The sequence below is a fragment of the Fukomys damarensis genome, unplaced genomic scaffold, assembly GCF_012274545.1.
Source record: "Fukomys damarensis isolate Sample0158 unplaced genomic scaffold, DMR_v1.0_HiC HiC_scaffold_11, whole genome shotgun sequence".
In the NCBI taxonomy this organism is placed as follows: Eukaryota; Metazoa; Chordata; class Mammalia; order Rodentia; family Bathyergidae; genus Fukomys; species Fukomys damarensis.
Window position 1 is genome coordinate 22,360,578 of NW_022900923.1, and position 8,150 is coordinate 22,368,727.

Here is an 8,150-nt window from a genome sequence, read left to right on the forward strand (position 1 = left end):
CTCTTTAGTCTTCCGACTTCTAACTTTTGGAACCTCATAACCTGGACAGGAAGAGCTCTGCTCTAACCTCCAGACACCCAGGACTACAGTTCAGTGAGAGTGACAGCATTTTTGAGAAGAGGGCGCCTGGGTACTCGGAGCACAGGAGGCAGGAGCCAGGAGACAGATAAAGGCCCAAATGGAGAAGGAAGGTGAATATGCTGACAGGACCAGATGATATATATTACCTGCTTCCTTTACAACCTGTCCTGAGCTCTGCATCTGAGACCTGCACTGAGATGCATGCTAATCCTTGAGGCACTAATGTCTGTCCTTTGACCTCTAGCTTTGACTGAGGCAGAGAACCTCAACTCTGTCCTTTCAGAAGGTGGCTCAGTGGCTGTGGTCAGTGAGCAGGTCCCCTCCCCTATACAAACAGCCGGGGTCTTCTCAGGACAACTGCCACATCACATGCTTCTCCTTCCAACCCCATGTACAGCCCAGACTGTCTTCTAAATAATAGTGGATGGATATTGAGGGGACAGTAAAGAGACCCCATAATTAGCTGACATTAGCTTCCTAGATGTCTCAGTGGGTCCTGCCTCCCCTTGTATGAGCGAGTCAACCTGAACTTACTCAGCTGACTCCAGTTGGCTTGTCTGGCCTGAAGGAAGTCAGGACATCAGCTAAAGGAGTGTGTGACTCAGAGCACTGGAAGAAACTAACAGGCTAAGGGATCAGTGAAGAAGAGTATGGGAAAGAGATACATGGGGCCAGTCATGAAGGCAGCCAAGGATGATCTGAGCTCTTTAGGGGCGTGTGAAGAGGCAGATGGGCTCCCTTCCCCGCTGAGCCTCTGCTCTTGGCCAGAATGCTGCTGCTGCAGCTACTGCATTAGGCAAGGTTCCAAACAGCAGCACCGAGGGAAGGAGATGAGGATGGGATCAGATGTGACCTTACAAGTTCTCTCCCCAGGTTCTTAGACTGGGAGCCTTACAGGCCAAAGCAACCAGACAGGACAAGAAGCAAAGAAGCCCCCTCTAGAGTCACAACCAGTGCCTGCTCCAGCTCCAGCCAGTCCTCTACAAACAGCTCACACTGACCTTCTCCTCTCTTCTTTGGCAGGGACTGATGCCCTTGGCCATGACGTACCCCCAACTGCTATCTGCTCAGGCGCAGCCTGCATGACTGAGCCACCGCTGCTCTAGCTGTTTCACGTGAGTGTAAGGCAGGGGCCAACCAGCTCTTCCCCAGAAGAAAACGTCTTGGCCCAGAGCAGGAAAGAATCAGGGTGGGGAGGGAGCTTCAAAAAGTCCTGGCCACAGAGGGAGAGCCCTCAGTGTTCTTTCATGGACGTTAGGCTTGTCCCCGAGAGCCACTCCAGCCCCTTAGCTGGCCACTACTAAGTCATTCTGCCCCAGAACTTCTAGGACCTGGGTGGGAACACAGGGATCTCTTTGTCCTTCTCAAAAAGCTGTGTTATGGACAAGCAAGTTTGAACAACAGAGATGCACCACACTCTGTGCCAGATTCCAGCCCTCTGTTATAGTGGGCAGCCGAGGGGGGCTAGCACCCAGAAGTTTCCTCAGCAATGGGAAGCAGTTTGATTTCTCCTTTTAAATCATGCTTTCAGTTGGGGAGAGCTCAGGGGAGAGCAAGCAGAATCTTACAGAAGCAGAACCATGCCAGGTTAGTCGGGGGGCCACAAAGAAGTTTCACACACACTGGATGAGCTACAAAACATCCTGCAACTGCAGTAAGTTTACTGCCAAGCAGAATGTGGGAGGTTTTGGATGCTTTGTTCAAGTTGCAAGCACTTTGTTCAAGCATGGGCACAAAATGGCACTGAGGCACAAGGTGGAGTCGGGCTGTCTATAACATTCTCAACTCCTCTAAGCATGATGTCAAAGCATTGATTCAGTGAGAGCCTCTTGATTAGGCAGGGGGTTATGCAAGGATTTGTAGTAGGATCTCATATACATCAGTTTAACATAGGCTATGAACTTCGTTATCCAACTAAGAATACAAAGGCCAATCAAGAGCCCAAGAAAAAGCATGATGAGGGGACCAGCCAGTCCAGTGATGAGGGGAGTTACCCAAGGGCTCCAGCTGAACAGGTTATGATACCATGAGTTTTTTTCCTTCTCCTTCTGACATCTATTTAGATTTACCTTGACCTTTTCAAGAGAATCATGGGTTATGCCAGACTTGTTGGCATAGAAACAACATTCCTCCCCTAGAGCAGCACATAATCCTCCTTGTGACAAGAGCAGTAGATCAAGCCCCCTTCAGTTCTGGAGGACCATCTCAGCTAGTGACTCTTCTTGGGAGTGAAGTCTCAACAGCATATTGCAGGCTTCCGAGGTCGGTGTCTACCTGTGCCACTAAGGCTGAGAGTTCCTCTAGCCATTGCAGCAGTTCCAAGTGCTGCAGAGCCAGCTACCCCCAATCCCAACAAAATTGGAATGACTGCGGGGGCTGCTCACTTCTGTCTGTATGGTCCTGGGAGTGCTGTAAAATCCCATCCCTGAGGTCTTCTGTACACATAAACTTGAGGAAGAACTCACAGCAGGATGAGTAGATTTTAGGGTCCAATTCATCTGTTCCACTTGCCCCGATCTTTGTGGTCAGTAGGCACAGTGGAGTTTCCAATTTATACCCTGAGCCCTACTGACTGAGTTATAGAGGCTACAAATGTGGGGCCATTGTCAGATCCATTGGATACTGGCAGTCCAAACCTGGGAATGAATTCCTGAAGAAGTTTCTTTGTCACCACAGTGGCAGTCTCCCACTGCTGAGTAGCATAGGCCTCTGCCCATCCTGAGAAGGTATCTATGAAAACCAGGAGGTAGCAATAGCCACCTGTTGGTGGTTTGATCTCTGTGAAACCCACTTCTTAGTGATCTCCAGGATTTCTACCCTGGAATCTGACCTCAAGGGGTGCAGATGGGCCCTGGTGGGGATTTACTTATACACAGGTTGGGCACCTAAGAGAGAGGCCTGGCAGGCCAGCTCTTGCGGCTTTGAAAAGCAGTATCTTGGAGCTAGAAGCTCAGCCATCTTGGAGGCCCCCAGGTGCATAACCAAATGCAGCTGCTGGGTGAGCTGTCGTCCTAATGCCTGAGGGAGGTAGATGGGACCATCTGGACATTTCCATTAGCCTTGAGAATCTTTCTTTGCTTGCAGCCAGCTTGCTTCTTTATCATCTGCTTCATTGTAAGTGCAGCTAGTGGGGACCAAAGATTGGAGGAGGACTCGAGGGAGGCAGAATGACTAAGGGTTCAGCTGGCCTCAGGGCTGCCTCTCTGGCTGCGTGGTCTTCGATTTGATTTGTCCTTTTGGTGAACCTGTACATGAATGACAGCCACCTTCTTGGGAAGCCATAGCACCTCTAGGAGAGACAATATCTCTTCATTTTTGACAGTCTTTCCTGCAGCTGTCAGAAGCCCTCTCTCCTTGTAGATGCTCACGCGGACATGTACAGTAGCAAAGGCATACCTACTGTCAGTGTACACATTTATCTTCTTTTCCTTTCCCCATGTCAAGGTCTGGGCCAAGGCAATCAGTTCTGCCTTTTGGGCCACGGACCCCTCGGGCAGAGGCTGGACCTAGATGACCTGATCAACTGTAGTTACTGTAGCTCCCACCCTCCATATGCCACTTACCACCATGCTGCTTCCATCTATGTAGAAGGTGGCATCTGCCTCAACCAAGGGGGTGTCTGAGAAGTTCAATCGGTCCCCTGGGTCTGGTCCAGCAGCTCCTCACAGTTGTGAACTGGGATGTCAGGGTGATCATCTGGCATCAGTTTAGCTGGATTCAGAACCTGTCCTGCTGAGAAGATTATGTGAGGCTAGTCGAGCAAGAGGCTTTGATACTGAGTGAGGTGGGCATTTGACATCCATCTGTTAATGGCCCCCCTGAGCAGAGTCTCTACTGAGTGAGGGGCAGTTAGGACTAGGTCCTGTCCAAGGGTCAACTTGTCAGCCTTCTTGACCAATAAGGCTGTGGCAGCTACCACCAGAAGACATGAAAGCCATCCTGAGGCCACAGGGTCTAATCTTTTAGAGAGATAGGCCACAGGGCACTTTCAAGTTCCCAAGGACTGCGTTAGAACTCCCTTAGCAGTCCCTCTTACCTCATGGATGAATAGATGAAAGGGTTTGTTAACATCAGGTACTGCCAGAGCCAGACCTGATACCAAAGCTCTTTTCAAACTCTGACAGGCTTCTTCTTCATCTATTCCCAGTTCTAGGGGTTGATTTCCTTCCACTGCCCAATGGAGGGGCCACACTATCTCAGCAAACCTAGGTATCCATAGGTGACAGTATCCAGCTGCACCTAGGAATTCTCATACCTGTTTCTTGGTAGTTGGTGTGGTTATCTGGAGGATGGCCCTTTTTTTTGGCCTAAAACAAGGTTCTTCTTCCTTCTGAGATTTCTTACCCCAGGTATGATACATTAGGGCCACAGAGTTGTGTCTTCTTGGCCAAGACTCCTCTAATAGCTAAAGATGCTCTTGCATCCCCTTCAGTATTCTGAATAGCTAGTAGCAGCTAATAACAAATCATCCACATTTGGGGGGGGCACTGGGGATCGAACTCAGGACCTTGTGCTTACAAGGCAGTCAGCAACACCTCTGAGCTAAATCCCCAGTCCTCATCCACATATTGAAGCAGGGTAAGGTTAGCGTGGTGGCATCAAAAACTCACCAAGTCCTTCTGGAGGGCCTCACCAAACAGGGGGGTGCGTTTTTGAATCCTTGAGGCAGCCAGGTCCAGGTGAGCTGGCAGGAGTTGCTGGACACTGGATCAGTCTACTTGAAAGCAAAGATAGGCTGGCTAGCTGGGGTCAGGGACACACTGAAAAAGTCATCCTTTAAATCTGGTACGGTATACACTTGGTGCTCAGGAGACAGCAAACTCAGGAGGATTGGGGACATTAGGACAGAGAGTTACCACTTGCCAGTTAATGTCTCTCAAGTCCTGAACCAGTCTGTCATCTGATGTCCCTGGTTTCTGTGCAGGTAGGATCAGGGTGTCCCATGGAGACTTGCAGAGAGTTAATACCCCAAAGTCGATCAATGTCTTCATATGAGTAGCTACCCCCATCTGGCCTATAGGGTATTGTCGAAGTCACACAGGCGTTGCAGTCGACAAGAGTTTGACTATCGCTGGAGCAGGGTGAGCAGCCAAGCCTGCTGGGTTAGTTTCTGCCCACACCTTTGGGAACTCTGCCTGAAGTCTGTCCAATAAGCCCCCAGGGCTTATTTCCTCCAGAAGGGTTTTCTTCTCCAGAGAAGATACTACTCAGACAGGGTGATGGTCAAAGACAGTTGGTATGAAAGGAGTGACATCTGAGCCTCAGGTGGAGTAAAAGAAATGGTAGCCTTTAATTTGTGAAGGAGGTCTTGCCCCAGCAAAAGGAAGGGGCAATCCAGTATTACCTGAAAAAGTGAGTAACTTGTTTTGATCCCAGGCTCACCAGCTGCCCACTTGTGAGCGGGAAGTTTTGGACTGCTTGTTACCCCTAGATGGGAATGATTTGTGATGAAAACTTTCTCAGGGGAGTTTTAACACTGACCTCTCAGTGCAAGTGTCCACCAGAAAATGGACTTATTGGCCACCTACTTCAACATTTACCATGGGCTCCTGGGGACCAAGAGAGAAGGAGCCCTAGCCTCCTCAGTCTGAATCTTCTTTCCCTGCAAATGTAGGAAGAGACAGTACCTTGGCAGAGGGCCCATAGGGGCATTCATTTTTCCAATGCCCTTCCTCCCTGAAAAAGGCACATTGATTTCTGACCAATGGTGGGGATCCTCCTGGCTTTCTAAGCTCCTGTCCTTTGGGCTTCCTTGGGTTGGGTCCCGCAGAGTGCCATCTTTGTTTCTTTGCCAACCATTCAGCCATGGCAACAGCCAACTTTTGTTTTTCTGAATCCCTATTGTCAAACACCTTTTGAGTTACTTCTAAAAGCTGAGACATGTTCATTCCTGGGAATTCCTCCAATTTTTGTAATTTTCTCCTAATATTAGGTGCAGACTGAGTAACATAAGCCAAATTTATAGCTCTATTGTTTTCTGGAGCAGAGGGGTTAAACAGGGTGTAAACCCAGAAGGCCTCTCTGAATCTCTCTAGGTATGCGGTGGCGGGGGCGGGGGGACCTCTTCTGGTCCTTGTGTCACTTCAGTGGTTTTTGACAGATTTAGGGGTTTCTGAGCTGCTGCTCGAATCATGTTTAACAAGTTTTGATGAAAGGTGAGTAAAGCCTTCCTCCCCCCTGAAGAATTTGTGACCATAATTTTTTTTTTTTTTTTTTGGTAACGGGGATTGAAGTCAGGCCCTTGCACTTGCGAGGCAGGTGGCAGAACTACTGAGCCAAATCCCTGGCCTCCCACTGAAGAATTTGGACCTGTGTAGGCCGCTCTGAGGGGAAACCTTGCTTTAGTAATTCCTGGGTCTCCTCTTCTGAGTCTCCCCCTGATAAGAGCTCTCTAGCTTCAAATCTAATCCTGTCCTGTTCCTCAGCAGTGAACAGGGTCAATAACAACTGCTGACAGTCATCCCAGGTTGGAAGATAAGTCCTAAAGATCAACTCTATCAGGGAAATCAGAACCTGGGTCTTTTCAGAGAATGGATTTTGGGTTTTCCAGTTGTAGAGGTCATAAGTGGAAGAGGGAACATATACCAGGAACAGGTGGGTTCCCAGTTCTGCCCCATCAGGAAGAGGGCCCTCCCTCAAAGGCAAGAACATCTCTGGACTGCAACTTCCAGGGGTAGTGACGTCCTGCCGGAGTCAGAGATACTCTCATATGGGGGAGAGATAGCAGGGGAAGTAGAAGAAGAAACGGAGCAGACTGGTCAGGACAGACAGGAGAGGGGCGTGAACCAGAGTTGTATGGTGGTGGATGGGGGAGGACTTCCTCAGCATCTGACTGCTGCGGAACTGGTTTCTGTCTCTCCAGAATCCACCTACAAGGGGAAGAGCAACTTTTGGAAACAAGCATCTTTGAATAGGCTTTTGCAGCATAGGCCTTTAGCCGTGGGGGAGCGTGCTGCTGTAGAGTAAACCAGGAATCAATGTCAGGGAACTGACTGTGGTGTCCTGGTGACCCAGTCACAAACTTCCAAACTGCTTGAACCATGGCAAGGTCCAGGGAGCCCTCGGAGGGCCAGCCCACACCAAAGAAGGGCCATTCGAGCTCACAAAAATATGACAGTTTCACTCCATAATCACCAGAAAATCCCGAGGAAAAATTTCTAATCATGCAGACCAGGGGTGTAACAGGTTGTGAAGATGAGGACCCTATGGTGGAGAGACTTAGGGCAGGCAGGAGATACCCAAGAACAGGAGCCATGAGAACAAATAAGAAAAGAAGACAAAGCAGTGTGAGGGAGAGGATATCAAAAGGGTCATTGGTTAGAGGGGCCTGACACTACATTGATTGTTTGGGGGTTAAAGAAAGGACCAAGACCCCCGTATTGATATCAAAGGCTCCTCTAACCAGAGCTACAAGAACAAATAAAAAGAGAAGATGTCTGGACGTAGAAAAGAGCCTTAGTGCTTATGTGATGCACCTTGAACGAGGTCATGATGAAGGGAGGGGGTGTTCCTCGGTAGGAGGAACCACTCAGGCAGTCGACTGGACATGAGCCTCACAGCCACTTTAAGGACTGTCCAGGCTTTAGGGTTTATCTCTTTGCAAGAGCACCCGCTTGGCTTTTCTTAGATGTGTCCACAGAACCACAGTACAACCCCAAACAAGCCCCATAACTCCGAGGGGGGATCCCCTCCTTGTCGTGGGACGCGGGCGGAACAGTCTCTTATTTGTGCTGCCTATTGCCAGCCATTCATGCATTCACACAGCAGTCAGTCAGAGGGTAAAGGCAGTCCAACCCTATCGCCAGGGATTTACCAGATCGGCTGGCTTGCTTCCAGAACAGACCAGCGCAGACCAGAAGGCCACCTCAGTCAGCATCCTGATCTTATGGAGGGGCCTGAGGAATGCCTTCATCAAGGACTACTGTACCAGGTATTTAGCTCAGTGGTTCCACCGCCTGCCTTACGAGTTCAAGGACCTGAGTTCAATCCCTGGTACAAAAAAAAACCAAAACAAAACAAAAAAAAGGACTACTGTTCCCCCACTAGAACCAGAAGGATCCTGGCCAGAC

The 8,150-nt window shown here is 49.5% G+C and overlaps 1 protein-coding gene across 5 annotated transcripts in view; it reads left to right on the forward strand.

Annotated features, from left to right (window-relative positions):
- Fam163a (family with sequence similarity 163 member A) overlaps positions 1–8,150 on the forward strand; it is a 32,051-nt gene that overhangs the window by 11,448 nt on the left and 12,453 nt on the right. For all 5 annotated transcript variants that reach the window (XR_781440.2, XR_781439.1, XM_010630271.1 and 2 more), the window contains exon 2: positions 1,105–1,196. The gene's annotated coding sequence lies outside the window, so the exon portion shown is untranslated. The remainder of the gene's footprint in view (positions 1–1,104; positions 1,197–8,150) is intronic.